The sequence below is a fragment of the Dromaius novaehollandiae genome, chromosome 2 (assembly GCF_036370855.1).
Source record: "Dromaius novaehollandiae isolate bDroNov1 chromosome 2, bDroNov1.hap1, whole genome shotgun sequence".
In the NCBI taxonomy this organism is placed as follows: Eukaryota; Metazoa; Chordata; class Aves; order Casuariiformes; family Dromaiidae; genus Dromaius; species Dromaius novaehollandiae.
Genome location: NC_088099.1, coordinates 14,146,842 through 14,164,190, shown reverse-complemented (window position 1 = coordinate 14,164,190; position 17,349 = coordinate 14,146,842). Strand labels below are relative to the sequence as shown.

The following is a 17,349-nucleotide window of genomic DNA, read 5'->3' as shown; positions in this document are numbered from 1 at the left end:
GTGAAGTGCAAATGTCTGTGACATACTGACTTAGCGTACCATGGAGAAACAGCAGTCAGCCACTGTGGGAGCTGGACTTGCAACTGGTAAACAAAAAAAAGCGAGTATGTATTCCTTAGTAATTCCCAACAATTTTAATACTGCCTTCTGACCCAGTTTTTCTGAAAACCACAAGCAATATGTCATAGTATCTTTCTTTTCTTATTCTTGGATTCATCCACTCCCAAGATCACATAGCTAAACCATCAGCTTGATTTTCGACACTTTGGCCAGCTATCTAATCAGTCTCCCCGATGCTGCTTGCATCATCATTTTGATAAAGAAGATCCAAAGAAAGAGTGGCTGGTTTCCCAGCAGCGAAGCACCCCTGAATAAAATAAAAAATGCTTCGCATTCCCTCTGTTCAAACAATGCCTGCAGCCACAGAGTGGGTGACATTACTGAGAACAACGACATCTATTCAAATTTGTAAAGCAAGCATTTGATAGACATGCTTCCTCCGACACAATAACTTCACTGAATGAGCTGTTAGCTTATCTAGCTTCTACGCTTTGAAGTATACAGTTTGAAAAAGTCAAGCACATACCAGCAGTCCTAGACTCGAGTCTATTAGCTCAAGAAATGTTTTCAATTTCACACTGAAAAGAAGGAAAAATTTGACAGCTTATTTTATTTGTTTGGCTTTTGCTGACTGAAAGAAGTGACAGTGAGCACTAATTTACCATACAGTTGTGAGGAGATATGCAAAGAGCTATGAATTTCTAAGAATCATCTTTTTTACTCTACGTTACATAAACTTATCCTTTGTGGAATTCACAGTTGACATCCCACAACGCTTAATCCTACGGAAGATGTCACCTAACATGGATACATCATGTGCATTTGTCTAACAGATCAGTAAGCGTGGTACTTATCTCTCTGTATTTCGGCCTGCAGCTGATGTTGATGCCAGTAGAAATCGTTTTATCAAGTAAATCAGTCATTCAGATATTGCTGGCTATGAAAGATTTCTGGTTGGTCAGGACAACTCACAAAATTAAGTAAGTAAAGAAGTAAACCCCCTATCGAAAAAAGTGTCTAAATAAGCCAGAAGCTACTATCTTACATTAAGTGGGGAAAAGAGGGAAAGAACCAAGGAAGCAGACCTCAGCTGAACAAGATCGATCTTGCTTTGGGAAGGAAGATGCTTTCATTGATAACATACATAGACTGTAGTCCTCACTGCAGCTAGAAAATCATCCGTGCTATAGTATGTAACTAACCTCACAAAATGAATCCAAATTATGGGCTTCAATAACAGTCCCAAATCACACTTACTTTGTTTGTATAAACTTGAAATAGTTTGCATTGCTTGCTACTTTTTGAACTTCATGAATCTTGATTTCTTAATAGAGCTACACTCTAATTCCTTACAAGATGTCAATACATTTTTCTGAAAAGCTGGGACTGCCAACACCACAAAAGTATTTACACTGAAAGGGAGATATGACGTCTTTTAAGATCATTAGAAGGATTAAAAAGGGTTTATAAACATAACAAACGAGTTTACAAACCATACACCAAATGTTGCTATTGGATGTGCAGAGATTCGAGGCCAATTTTGCTTAACTGCGCATGGAAACTCCACATACAAAGGATACAGAGAGAAATAAAAAGATATATACTGTCCTGTTAAACATTTCTTTAGGCAGTTCTTAGCATTTCTTCAAAAATCTCCTCAGCTCTAATCAGATATGTCATATTAACTTTTAATATTTTGGAACATTTAATCCAAAATAGTTATTGCTATATTGTGATATAGACACTGTTTTGAAACCTACATAGTTCAGTAATCGCCTCATATTTAATATGCAATAATTTGAGCTGATTTTGACTGTTAATCAATTGGGCTAGGAAAAGAGGGAAATTGCTGTATATTGCTAAGATGCTGGAGCTAACATTCTTATTTTATGTTGAAAGTATAGCTGTATCAGTGATTTCAGGAGGTTAGGACAGACATCCTCAGGTCAGTATGTGGCAGACAAACTTCTGAAACGGCCTGTATCATTTTATGCAATGATATGGATTTTCAAGGGTTTGATTTTTTTTTTTTTAATGCAGAACAGGCCAGCTGCCAATTCACCAAATTTCCTTTGTGATTAGTTCAAAGTATTCTGATTATTCCATCTTCTACGTATATGAGAATGTGTGTGTACTAGGCAACTTCCAGCTGTCTAGCATTATCCCAGTAATGAAAGTGTGTTACTGAGTCAATTAGAAATCTACTGAGGTTTATTGTAAAGTTTTCATTGATAACAAGTGGTTTTATGCAGCTAAAAATCTTTCATGGAACGAGAGGAAAATTATTACCATAGTAGTTTTTTTGTTTTTTGTTTTTTTTTTTAACAGTATGACACGAGCTAAAGACTTCAGTAAGGCCAGATGTAGCTTTGCAGGAGGAACACAGATGATACCAATCTTCCCTACCCTTACTCAGATCTTTCAAACATCAGAAAAATTGCTTATGTAGTATCATTAAATGGATGGGAAAGAAATGGCTTTAGGCAACCATACAGACAGATCATTAAAATCTAAATAGCTTTAATATCTGTATCAGAAATATATAAAAGTGATAGTTTTAAATATGTGTTATTTTTCTTAAGTACATTACGGAGAGCTTTCAGCATGCCTGCAGATATGTAAGTAATCATTACCTACATGCAAAAGCTCAAGAACCATCTAAACTGCACAGGTTTATATAATCCAAAGGTTTTGTTAACTATTCAACAGCTGATGTTGTCATTACAGAGCATCTTATCAAGCGAGTCAGTTAAGCAGGAAATCAAGAATGTTTCAATTTAAACAATCCCTCGGCAAGGGCTGCCCTGCTCAGAAGTCCTGTTTAATGAATTTGTAAACTGCACTATAAAGTTAAAGGAAAATCTGACTGCTCATTTTCCTTGTTTATATCTTCTTTAGGAAACATCTGCTAGCCATTCTGCTGCTTCTCCTTTTTGCCCCCCCCCCCCCCCCCCCAATTTACTTACATTGCTATTGATTCAGGGATTGAAGGTTTAGGTCTTTTTTTTTTTTTTTTTTTTTTTTAAAGGCATTTCTGGGTTTACTTGGGGTCACCTAAGGAATGAAGAAACTATCAGCTGTTTGTTGGAGTGTAAAGGGGGAGGCGATTTTTCCCCAGAGGGTAGAATTGTGCACTGTTTATATGGCTGCAACAGAAGACAGCTTTTTTTGAATGTTTTGCTTCTCTTGCAACTGTGCCACCACACATACACAATCCTGCGCTATTAGGCTGGCTCAAAATGCATTTTGAAAGAGCCACGCAAACCTGACTGCTACAAACCTGACATTTTATTAACAAGACTTATATTTGAGAGCTGTGTAGCCCCAGCTTTACTCAGGAATTTAAAAGGTCACAGCGAGCACCAAATAAGGCTTCAAACTTTTAAGACCTGCTGTGAAGGACAACTGGCATGGCATGCAGAACTCTGCCATGGGGTGATAAAAGAATGAAGCGAATATTTTAGCAGTGAGCTGTCAGTAATTAACGCAAAATTTATTTACTTGAAAGATAAATATATTTGGAAATGGTAGATGCTCCAGAAAGAATGTTTGGCCGTCAGTTGTGCAAGTGTTGGTTAAGTAGGAGACACACAGAACGTGCCTTGGCTAGCATCTGAAGCATCAAGGCTGAATATCTCCAGCCTCAGAGATGTGTGGCTGTTAAGTTGGATGCTGATTTCACACTGGTTGCAGAAAATCTGCTGGCTACAGCAGAATGACCCCTGATTTACACCCTTTTAAAATGAGAGTACAACAGCATTTTCTGAGCACAACACCTAACGCTTAAAAACTTTCCTGGAACTCCACAGCCCAAGTGACAACTGACCTACAGGTGCTGTGGGACATCAGCATTCTGAATCAGCAATACCCCAGATTTTAAGCTGGTGGATCACAAATAAGAATTATTAGTAAAGGTGCTTCTCCTGCATTTGGCTCTATTTAATGGGAATGACAGAACTGACAGCACTGCTTTTTATTCCCAGTAGGGGCAGAAGTGCGAGGGCTCTGAAGAGGCAGGTGTAAAGAAAGTTCAGACAGAACTCTTTCTCCTCCATGGATATTTTATGCTTGTTCCTTGCTCATTCAAAGTTTTTCTGACTTCTGCCAGCTTGTTTTTTATTTTTTCTTTTATTTTCATAGGAATGTAAAACAGAACAGGGCCAAAGCTTTATCTGCTAATACAGAGTAATCATATGAGGTTTATCCTGCCCGCTCATATGACACATGAAAAAAGCCTGGTGAAAAATTGAAGGCCATGGAGAGTACTGCACAGATATGGTAACAAGAACTGGAACAGGGAGGATAAACATATGAATAATTAATCATTGTAATTTGAAAATGCTTATTTGAGAATGGCCTTTAAGAACTTCAAGAGCTTCTGTGTGACCACACAGATTTTCTCTTGAAAGAAGTTCAAGATGACCATGATGCCCCCACACGAAGTCAAAAATATTTCCTTGGGCATTAAATATATTTGATCCCTGTGGCAACATATAGACAAGTCCTTGTGGACTACTTCAAGGAAGACCGCATCCCATGCCAGCAAATCTCAAGCCATCTTGGCTATGTGTGACCACAAAGAACTTCATGTGTGGCCACTGCACCAAATCATATTCTCCAAAATACATCCAATTCAATGCTTTAATAAGCATTGTTACTTTGCAGTGGCCACATGTGTGATCTCAACAATAAACACCTTTGATAACTGGTATCCCAGGATATGCATATATGACACCAAATCCACTCAAGCTACTCAGTTAGAAGTTAAATTCCTGGTCAAGTGGATCACATAGTAAGAAACTGTCTGCGAATGTACATCATTCATGCTTTCAGATTACCAAAATCTTGCAGTCAATGGAAGACAATTGTTTTAAATTGTCTTGATGTGCTGCCTAGCCAGAGGAACTAGAAAGCATATATACAGGCTCTTTAGGATGCTATTTGAGCCAGTGAAAGAGATGTGCTTATCAAGGTGCTGACTGAATGGATTCCATTGTGTTAACTGAGAATCCATTTGCTTTTGCCAAATGTTAAATAGTTATTAACCTCATCTCGGCATGACATAATTTATTTTTAATATATCATTTTTTTCTGCAGACTCACTTACACAATCGAGTCAAAGCAAAGAAATAAATCTGAGCCATTCCATATGGCATCCTGCTTTGTGCCCAGGTGAGAACATATATATGAAATGTATATATCTGCAAGTCTACCTATAAGGCTACTTCGGTTCTTTGTGCCACAGGGTTCAATTGAAATCCATTCTGTGCAAAACCACTGCAAGGGGAAGTGAACCTAAAACACTGTAGCAGTACCTCAGATCTTCTACAGCTCTGGGATCCCTCAGTCTACAGTACAATATAGTGACGCTTTTGGATGCTTAGATGTCATTGAGCAGAGAAAACCCACCAGAAGGCTGCAGTGCTCTAGAGCTACCCCTCCACTGGAAGCTGTGAGAAAAGGAACAGTATGGAAGCAAAAAATTCTATGTCATCCTAAGACACCCTATAACAAAGAAATTTGCCAGTCACAAAATCTAGACAATGTATAACCCTTTTGAGTCTCTGGAATAACATACAGGGAAGTTGAATGGAAACATGAGATTGTCTTTTTGTCTGCTTTTCCTTTAGAAATCTTAAATTCACAACTCATTCTATACACTATAACAAAAGCTCAGAAGCACTAATACATAGTCTATAGGACTGAAAAGAGAAGCAAAGAAGTGGGCAGTCTCAGAATGGTTTTCTTTGTAATTGCCTGCTGCAGTCGGAATGAAACATTTTCTTAAATTATGCTTTATTCTTTTTTTGTTGTTGTTTGAAAAAGTGCAGAGACACTGCCAAACTGAAACATTCAGACTCCAGTCAACGTTAAATGACTGAAGATGATGTGCTTCCATATATGCCATAAATGAAACATGTCAAGGCACTGGCTAGCCAAACTGTCTCATTAGTATCTCAATCCCTACCTTCACAAAAACTCCATAAAGAGCAACATTCAAAGCAGAAATATTTATGTATCATAAAGAGTATGGTGGTGAATAATGTGTAGTTAAGTAGTTTCTTCAGTATCCTCAGAAAGTGTTTGAAGTTTAATTCTGCAAGCAGCACTGTGCTTCAGAGCATTTTCAACTCGTATCAGCTTATTAGAAGTTGAAAATACCATTGAACTATGTCTGAACTAGTACGTCTTACCTATCAACCTGTGTTCTGTAGAACCAGTGCTTGATTCCAGCAGTCATCAGCCCCTAATGCTGAACTTACAGGCATGATGTCAGATTTACTACTTTGAGGGTCCTATTCTGTCCTGTATTTGATAGCGTATTTGTAACCATCACGCTGAAAGCATTGAATGTAGGAAACATTAGCAGCAATTCCACAATCCCTTAAAGCTTACTTTCATGTATTCTGCAACCTGCTCTTCCTCTCTGTTAGCTGTTAGTAAAGTGAAGGCTAGAGGGGGAGTCATGAGGCACACAGGCCCCTTCTTAGACAGGGTCTGTTTTAGAGGTGAGAAGAAAGACACGGACAACTTTGGCATGAAGGAGGCTAAACTTAAAACTGGCTCCACATTTCTTTGTAAACGAACCTTGTTGGAAATCTTCAGTGTCTTACATCTCCTGGCCACTGTCTCTTTTGTAGTGTTCCCACTAAGATCTTTTGACAAGAATTATGTCATTGGACTGCAACAACCAATTCTAATACGTATATAACAGCAAAAGCCTGACATCCAGCATATTGCACAGAATGGCATGGTAGAGAAATATAGCTCAAAGATTCATATAAACATTAACACAGGATCTTTAAATGTCCAGCTAAAGTAGACATGACCTCAGTCCTTAGCCTCTCTTACAGAAAGTACAAAATAAAAAATGCTGATAGTAAATAAGGTTATGGAAAATGTAAGACACTCACTGACCATCTTGGAGAGCGACAGGACTGAAATGACCTCTTTGTAACTTTAGACAATTTTTCTAAAAATAAAACTTTAAGTTTCAAAAGTAGAGAGCTTAAATCCTGGCATTACAGATGTAAGTGGGAGTTTTGCCATTGACTTCAACGGATCATGTTTTTTCAGTGACTGAAGGGGAGCAAAGTGTGTAATATGTTTAGTATTTGGAGTAAAAAAAGGAAGGAGTGTTGAATTTGCTGGAATATGGCCTGGAAGACTTTAATTGCAAACATGAAGCATATGTGTAATTTGAAGCAAAGGGGCTCCTCACATGCTAAGGATATTAGCAAGTCATCGTAGAATGAGGCTTTTGAACACTATTCAAGAAAGGTCACATGCATTATATGTGCTTGGAGCACACCCCCATCACAATGTTGCTTAGATTTCAGTAACAGACAGCTATTACATTAATCTTGGTATGAGTAACATAGCATAACTGAATCTTTTTTTTTCTTTTTTTTTCTTTTTTTTTCTTTTTTTTTTTTTTTTGCTTTGGGGCTTGAAAACCTTTTTCTCCATTATTTTTTTTCCCCTTTGGAAATGAGAAATCTTTAGGTTAAGAGAGAAGTTTAGATGACTATTATGATAAGATAATTTAATGCATATAAATTCCTCTTACATCATGGTTGGTGGCCAAAAAATGTAAAATATATCCATCAGAAATATCATTTAACTCTGTCGGTCATCTAATATCATTACATTGTGCAGCAATGGGCTTTATTTTTAAATTTGCTGAAGCTTTCTTCTCTCAAAGCTAGAAAATTTCAAAACTAGTATTCCTAGGCTTCAACAAAGTTCATTCTTTCTGTAGTCTTTCTAAAATAGATCACATATGGAAAAAAAATGCCTTTTTTACTAATGAAACTGTACCAGTGAAGGTTACCCAGTGTTACTCCTAAAAAAAGATCACATAAAATAACAGAAATAAAATTTTAAAATGCAGAACAGGTAATAAATTGTATTTTTCTATTGACAGAGATAGTTTCTTTTTCTAAAAGAGGAAGTCACAAAAGTCACAAATGACAAAGTCTCCCCAACTTCCAAGAGCAATGAGAGATCTGTTTCTCTTCATCTTAGGCCAACATTAATAATATATTTTAGTCTTGGGAAATGGCATCAATCAAGGCAAAGTGCTGCTATTGCAGTCACTAAGTATATGCCTGACTTTAAGAGCTGCAACCCAGTGTGTGCAGCATGTCCGTGGGTTTAGCTGCATGCTTGCGACCTTAATTTCAGCAAGCGCTGCCCATGTGCCTGTGATAAATACAGTTTTAGTTCTGCTGCTATGAATCAGGGCAGCTACAAGTTTTCAGAAGCAAAGTGTATGCACAATGTGGTGTGAAAAAAACCCTGACTTCCATTTAAGGAAATAAAATGCCCTTATAAATGTCAGACAGTGTATCAGCCACAATATGTATCAGAAAACATTACTGCTTTTTTATCACAGCTGTATTCCTTATCATATTTGGATACTGTCTTTTCCCTTCCGTGTAGCTCTCCCTGCAGTTTATTCTCTTGCTCTATCTTTGCATTCTCTCCTATGCAAGTATAACAAATGTGTAATATGACTGGTATTTCAGCCAGCGAAACCAGCAATCATTCCCTCATGCTGGCATTTCACCTTTGACTCACCGCTCTGGAATCCCGCCGGATACAAAGCTCAGACGTTGTCAGGCTGCGGTCGGGGCTGCAACAAAGCAGGTGAGAGGTACGAAACATGTCACTAATGACATCACCAGCCGTGTGTGCACACTGGTGCAATTACCACACATTATTTGTCTCAGTGGTGCTACAGATCGGATTAAGATGCTGTTAAATACCATCGAGAATTTAAAAATATGTTTTAAGTATCTTCATCGCACTTTTTGCTTTTGCAAATGGAGCTAAATGTCTCTTCTTCCCATCTCTTCCCTCCCCCTGACAAGTTAGGTCACTGATCAAGTGACATGGAAGCATTCCTGTGACTATTCAAATCCCATTCAGATGGTCTGAGAAGGGTCTTTATTTAAAGAAAAAAAATCAAAGTAAAATATTCTGCATGATTATTCTGAAACAATTCAGTTTATCTTTGTGCCACTGGGATGTTATTTGCAGAAAAAGGCTGAATCTGCAAAACTTCTTTGAGGGTTTGTGTTGTCCACTGCCATGATTTTATCATGAGTCTTGAGATGCTTTTGCCTTGCTTCATTTCAGAATGGAAAATATTAGAGAGAATCTACTCTTCCAAGATAAAGCAGACCAACCCAGGCCATCAAGGTTGCGAAGAAAACCCAGAAAACATAGGCCCTAAAGCTTAAAAAGCTAAAATTCCTAACTTTGAAATGGAAAAAGTGGAGGCAACTTAGAGGTTTATGTTTGTCATTGACAATATTGGTGTGTACCCTGCGTTCATTCAGCCCTTGTAGACGTGATGGCCCCATTTAAAGGCAGGGACCAGAAGCAGAACTCAGATCCAGACATGTATTTGAAATTTCAAACCTCCCTGACAGCTGGGTAAGCACAGCACACAGCCAGAAGTGGTGTGAAGCTCCCCACCACCAGGACAAGCACGACAAAGCCCAACAGAGCTTGCGGGCCTGAAAAACCTAAGTAATCACTCACTTCCCCATAGGATACACAGGATGCAGGAGGGAAAAAGAGCCATGGTGTTGCATCATTCACCTCCTAATCCAAGGAATAAGATTGGCATCTTGCCAGGACCCCAAGTAGGACAGCAATTGCCTTTCACTCTATTTCTTTCACATTGTACATGCAGAAAAGAAAGAGGAGGAATCTGGCCCTCGGGTTTTGATTGCTAATCAGTTATCACATAGTTACTAGTGAAAAGCATGCCACTGCTTTGTGTGGAGCTCAAAAACATCAACACTGGCACCTACTACTTTGTTTTGCAAAGGGTTTCACCTCTTCTCTTCCTCCCCTTCTCCTTCATGCACGCTCCTCTGCTCCTCTCCTCGGTACACACACACTTCTGACACTCTTTTGTTCCTCTCTTTGTCTGTATTAGTGATATAAGAATACATCCAGCCTCATTTTCAACACATTTTCTTAAAGACTGCAGATACAGCCTTATTTTCCTAAATGCCTTTCACTTACATTCCACTTAAAACAACAGTTACAGCAAACTGTCAAGGAAATTTTGAGAGAGAGAGAGAGAAACTACCTCTATCCCACAGCAACTGTGGTTAAGGAGATTTTTTTCAGCCCTTAGAGGTCCCTAGAGAACTTGGAACACATTTACTAGTATCAAAGCAGGGCAATAGCTTTTCAATGACATCATCTTCCCACTCTCTGTAACTGAGAACTCACCGTTCCCTGAACTAGAGAGAGTCAGGAGGTTTAAGTGCTAAAGGTCTTACACCATAGTTTCACCTACAAGTATTAGGATTTTCAAGCAATCAGTAGAGACTTGCTGCATTTAATAAAATTTGCTAGTGGCAAAGTTCTCTGCTGTCTAAACATCAGTACTAAAGGGTTACCCACGTCAAACTGCAAGGCATATTTTAAGACAGCCCTAAGAGGCTTGAATCCAGTACTAAAATATGTGTTCTTAAAAAAAGCATGAGATTTTTCATATCCAAACTTAGGGCTCAATTATATTTACAGATGTATTCTGGGAGCAAAGCAGTATATGCATAGAGAAAGCGTCCCAAAGCAGAATGTTCAAGGTACACAGCAGCATAAGCTCATAAAAAATGAACCTTTAGGCCACAGTGATACTGTCAATGTCTGATAAGTTACACTGAAGACAAAGAAGATCACAGGCAAATACAAGTCCTTTCCATTGATATAGCCTGGAACATTGTAAATGCAGCTTACAGCCAACATTCATTTTGTTTTAGGTAGAAAAGCAATATAAACAAACAACTGTACTTTTCCATTCCTGAAACTAAGGAATAACACATTATAGCTCCTTTACAGTGGTGAAATTCTGACAGGGATCTCAACAGCTGCTTAGAAACCAGCCACAGCATTTACAACCGGTTAATTACAGACACCCGAATCCTTGCAACACATTTTGTTTTCATGGCCCAAACAGTATAATCAGTGACTTTATCCAGGACTGCACAATAATGTCTCTGTTTATCAGAGAACAGAGCATAGTGACTTATCCTCAGATTCATCATGATCTGTGCTTAAACATATCAACTTACATTTTCTGTTTTGTTTTTCAGACCTAAAGGAAAAGAAATAAAATGAGTTGAAAAGGCTTTTTTTTTCTTTTGTAAAAATGCGAAAGTGAGAAAACTGCAGATTGAGTCTGACTAGCCCTTAACAAGATCCTTGTTCTGTGCCATGATTATAACAATTTGATTTTGAAAGTGGGAGGATGAAAAGGATGTTCAAAATGACACACTTCAGATCAGTGTGATGCCCTTCCTCTTGTGAGTAGCACTTTACACATACTTTCATTCATTCGGACTCCTCAGGAGCAGAATCTCTTTGTGCTTTTGGCTGAGGAACTAAGGCACAAGAGATGTGGGCTATCTACAACTATCAGTCAAATGGCTCTGAGGAAGAACTAGCATAAATTATCCTGCAGGAGGGATATTAAACATAGTAAACAGGGTAAAACAAGTCCAGAATCTAAGGAAACTGTTTTGTTTGCTCAGAATGCTACATTTCTCTGTATGTATAGTGCTGTTTATCCAAGAATACTGAATTTCTTTACAAGTTTTATTATTTCTGCTTGAAAGAAGTGCAGGCTAATTTTTCAAATGGTTCTTTTGTTTTGGGGACCTGATAGGATGCTTGATTTTTGTGGGAGAAGATAGGATGGAATCTCTGAAGTACATTTAAGTTCCCCTATGTTCAGTATTAATAGGCTAAAGCTCAGTCATTTATCTGTCACACACTGAGGCAGTAATAGAGATTCAGACACAGGTGTGACAGATTATCCAGAACACCCGTCCAACAGAGACACTGCTCCCAAATACTAACAGGTGAAACCTGGTGGGGAAGAAAAAAAAAAAAGTAGCAATAACAGTACTGAAACGAAACACTGGACTGGGCCCTTATTTAGCTGCTTTAACAGCAGAAAATGTTTTTGTCAACTTACTTTGCCCAGGAAATGAATTCCAAGCTGTTATGTAAAAGCCGTAATGAATTCCTGCTCCTGCTGAACCAGTCGTGCTGCGAAAGGAGAGCACCTCTGACCGTGGGCTGAGTGCAGCGCAAACCCTGTCCGAACGTGGCAGGCCGACTGAAACCACCTGAAGTCTGATATTTTGAAAGATCACTGAAACGTGTCTTTAAAACCCACAGTCAAGAAACCACTAGAGGATATTTGTTAGGTGACAAATGGAATGAACTTGCAGGTATTTCTAAATCTTATTTCTGTAAACAAGAAACAGCTGACTGTGATCCTGCAAATTCCACTTGAGAAAGCTCTGATGATATTAATGCATTATGCTGTGTCCAGAATCCCTTGATAGAGTTACAACATTATTGTGCACAGTTGGGTGGATGTTATTATGTTGCACTGAGAAATCAAAGCTCCTACTATCAGGAATAAATGAAACCGAGATCTGACACTAACGCGTATTAATACAGAGCTGGTATCTCCAAATTTAGTACAGTATGTTTTTCAACACTAACTTTCTAACAACATGGACAAATAAAGCCATGCATACACTGGCAAACTGCATACGCTGTGGCGAGAGAAGTTTGCTGATGACAGTCTTGTTATTGTAACAGGAAATGACTCAGCCTTGGCAACAAGAGATCAGATATTTTATTCAGAAGCATTAGGTCATTTTTTTCCCCTAATCAACCAACAGTTTCACAAGGCAACTGGTTTTGTTTGAAAATAAATATCTATTTTGAAAGTGATTTACTGGGGGAGTGGAGTTAAACATTTACAGTTAGGAATAATCACTGAGTTTAATCCAAGGCATCTGGAAATCTCTTGTCCTTTTAACTCTCTTAAATTTGCTGCCTGTACAAAATTCCACCCCCTCAGGCAAGAATTCTCCCACATGGGTGAGTAGAGTGTCACCAGTTACATTATCATCCTGATAGCGAGGATGAGCGAGGAGATTCTGTGCCTGGACTAGTAACTTTCCATGACAGTGATACATGGCTGATGTCACTGGTACAGCTAAAGTAAAACTGCTTCATGCCAGCATCACAGCTGAATCAAGTAGGTGCTTCGTTATAACGGCTTACTACATGATCTCTCATCAGTTATTTTTAAATAGCACATGATCTTATGTTGTTTCTCCTAAAATCAGTGTGAAAGAGAAATCCTACTAATATTTGGCATTCAGCCTTACCAAGGGCAGTTTTTCTCCTTCTCAGCTTGTGCACTATTCCTTATGTATCCTTTTCATTACTGTAAGTTCACACAAGTATGTGTATATGGAGAAAAAACAGTTTTGCATCAAATCCTAAAAGTATTGGTATTACTCATTTATGTTTCAAGTAGCTTTTAGCACAGTTGACAATTGCATAAAGGTTGTCCAAAAAGAAACTAATTTTTCAAGCCAATTTAAAATTCTTCCTCTAATGATAAAGAGTAAACACACCACCAGCTGCAGCACTCCTAAAAAGAACAGGATTTCATCATCTTCCTAATATTTTCCTGACTCGGTTGTCAGTTTTGTATTTTTAAAATACCAAGGAAGCATAATACTCCACATCACAATGACTCAAATACCCCATACATACATATAAATAACACATAAATAACCATGCTAGCATTTTATCTTGGGCCAGGAGCAGACAAAAAAAGTGGATGGGGGTATCTTTAAAAACTCTATAGCAACAGCGTTTATCTGTTGCCTCCATACTGTGCCAAGAGCCTAATTTTAAGCATTAAAAATAAAACTCCAGACAATTTTCAGCACTGGGCACTGCAAGAACACAATAAGGCCTCGAGCATTCTTCTTTGACACCAAAACACATTATTTTTGTAAATGTGTGAAAAATTAAACTTCTTTGAAAAGCCACTGCAGTGAATACAAATATACAATTCAGCGTTAAATGAAATATATCCTAAGAAACCTCAGTGCCCTACATTATTTTGCTGTTATCTTCCCTGTGACACAAGCAGTATTTTATATTTCCAGCCCCCTAAAACAGATTTCATAATTTTGCTGCTAAAGCAACATGGTTTTCTGTGCTCTGTCAAATAGCATTTTTATCTTTAAGCAGGAAAAAAAATAGCTATCTCGTTCCACCATCTGCCAAAAACTACTTAACTCAGGGTAGTGCTTCTGTGATTTCAAATTGCAGAAGCTTAAGTAACTCCAGTGTTATACCTATTAAATATACTGACAATCAGACCCTAACATTTTCAAAGTACTGTGGCATGCTATTTAAGAAAGGTATTTCTACTGTACTGTTCCAGGGTTTAACTGCTAACACCGTCTACATTTCAGTTAGTTGTCCTTGCTGACCACTCTTATGTGCTAGATGATTTTAACTAATAGTGGTCTTGACGAGATGGACAAAGGCTCACCATTCTATTCACAGCTTACCACTAAATTTGAGAAACCATGCTTCTTTGTCCAACTGTATATAACCATTGAACCCAATATGAACATGATTTCACCTCCATTGCAAAACTCTTCCTGTTCTATACCAAGTCTCAGGATAACAGTACACTATTGCGATTGTCTGACAAAGCTCACTGCCTGAGAATTGCAGTTTTATATGGGAACACGCACGAGCACACGTGTATGTGTTGATTTTTATATCTCATACTTGCCCCAAAAGATTCGCAAACACAAACCCCCACTGTTTTAACACTCAAAGGATAATGAAAGGAATTTATATTTCTTATTATCCACATTTCAATATTTTAAAGCCAATGTCCTGCTTTTCTCGGGCCCAACATTTAATACATGAATACTTGGAGTCAGCTTTCTCTGCCTTACATTCAATACGCACCAATATAATGCTATCTTCCATTGGCACCACGTCGGTTTTATGATTACAAATACCCCATCCGCATGTGTTCTTTTCAAAAGTACTCATGTTTTAATAGGCCTCCATCATACACGAAGACTTAATCTAAGAACTGACAAGTTTCAACCCTGACGTTATATTTCTTACTGAAATAGAGACTCCTGAGGTCTGATTTAGCACCCTCAATCAGGAGCAGCAATTGACAGGAAGAGATAAACCATAACCTGCTTATTACTGCGTGCAACTCCCAACTTCATCTCAGGGCGGGCTGGCCTAGGGAGCTGGAGATACAGAAAACATTTTGAGTTCTTCAGATAAATGGCATAAATTTTTGCATTCTTTGTGGGACAGGATACTATTTTAACTTATTACGAGGCACAGTAACAGCTAGCAGTATTCATGACTTGAAAAGCTGGGAAAATAATGTGTTACATTTTCATAAGGACAAAATATTTTTTCCAGTTGTGTACATTTGTGGTGCTGCTGTAATGCATTTTAATGGAGTCAAGTTCTAAACTTAAAAATTTTGGAAACTCATTTTGAGCATGCAAAATTAATTCTCTGTAAAATACACAAGCTTTTGGTGCAATATGAATATCAAAGATATGTAGAGAGACCTATTAAATCATTTTCTGATCATTTTTCTTTTCAGTAGGTATTACAGCATATGCAATGAGAAAAAAAATGCAGAAACTGTGCAGAAAAAGGAAACAGGTTGGATAGGAGCAAGCTCTTCTTCAAACTAATGAAAGAAGCAGAAACTGTGGTTAGAAAAAGTATTTCAGAATGTGGTCTCCATTTGCCTAACTCATTCTAAAAGTGATCCTAACAGGGTCACAGAAGAAGTAGTCAGGAGGGGAGAAAAAGAAACTCTTATGAATCACCTGTATGAATAGTGAAAATGTACTACATTGAGATTATATCCTAGTCTAACCGCAGAAAAATTATGCTTTTCCAAAAATTCTTCATTTCTCTGAGGCAGACTTCACTGTATAATAATGTACCCTGTAATGTCTTCAAGGAATTGCAAGTACACTGCTCCAGTGAAGATGCAGTTCCCAGATATTTTACCAGATATTTCCAGATATTTTATTTTAAAGTGAACAGGTATGGAATTCATGCCTTCCTAGAGGTGTTACAGAAATCTTTCCACATCAGTTGAATCCAGGAATAGCCTTGCGGACATCTTGATTTGAGTTTCAGCCAGTATTTCTGTATTTGTTTCACTGCATTCCCTATCCACTTCCATAGCCAACCAGGTCATGATCCAAGCTCCTGGGGCAAGGAAGCTGCTTCCTACTACCTTCCACTCGAACAGCAAGGGCATGGATGAACACAAGCCCAACTTGCTCTGTGCACTACAGCGTTTCCCAACTCTTGATCTTTCAGAATGGAACTTCTTGTAGCATGGGGCTTCCTCTCTTTACTGGATATGCCCAAGTGTTGTTGTTGTTGTTTGTTTTTTTCTGACAAAAACACAGTCTAAGATAGGGAACAGTGATCCTAATATGAAGTTAGGACACAGATAGGGCACACTGCTGAATCTGATTGCTTAAAAACATTCTTAGGTCCTTCCAGTTTACATGCAGAGTTCATGAGACTTATTGAGAGATCAAAGCCTATGTTATTCAGCTGATTTTTAAACACATGAAATCCTTTCTTGCCTCAGGTCTGGATGTGAACTGGATTTTGATCTGAGGTTGTGTGCATCTGGGAAAGGTCAGAATTTCCTTAATCCAGCCCTTATTTCTGGATAAATCCAAAATGATGTATCAGTTAAGTGTTCTTTTTAGGCTCTGTAAAATAAATGTCTAAGACTCTTCATTTGGACCATGCTTGAAATAAACAGAAATTATTGAAGGATGAAGGAATTCAGGAATTCATGGGTTCTGCAAATCAAGTGACCCCTAGAGATGCAATATTGACCTGAAACCATCCAGTTGACTGACGAAAGGCTGATGTTAGCTTTAAAATCAATTGGAGAGTGCAATCTAATTTTTTTCTTCTTACGCAATTCATAAACCTTTCAAAAAAAAAAAAACTTACTAAAAAGTCTTTTTCTTAGAGTACATTATTTTAGCACAAATGTTTTTATTTAGTTTCTTCTTTTTTGCATATAGTGAAGGAGGCAAATTTCTTTAAGTTATTTATGTATGACCAGTATTTTTGAATCTCATCCATATTGTCTCACCAATAAGCTGCAGGTCTGCCATCTATCAGAAATTCTGAATGTCAGTTAGAAACCAGGGGTACCTTGCTAGTACAAACAGGATTTCAAATATTAATTCAAGTCTTGTAAGAAAGAAAAAAATATATACTAGCAGTTCCACATGAATTCTAACTTACCATTATATATTATTAACATTTACTCAATGCTATAAAGCAAATAGTTTATGGAAGAGGCTTTTCTACTTCCATTCCCCTTCTGAG

At 37.9% G+C, this 17,349-nt stretch overlaps 1 long non-coding RNA gene across 1 annotated transcript in view; it reads right to left on the bottom strand.

Annotated features, from left to right (window-relative positions):
• The window catches only part of LOC135327430 (uncharacterized), a 32,294-nt gene extending 14,945 nt beyond the window's left edge, over positions 1–17,349 (bottom strand). The window contains exon 1 of the long non-coding RNA XR_010387545.1: positions 17,266–17,349. This is a non-coding gene — a long non-coding RNA (uncharacterized LOC135327430). The remainder of the gene's footprint in view (positions 1–17,265) is intronic.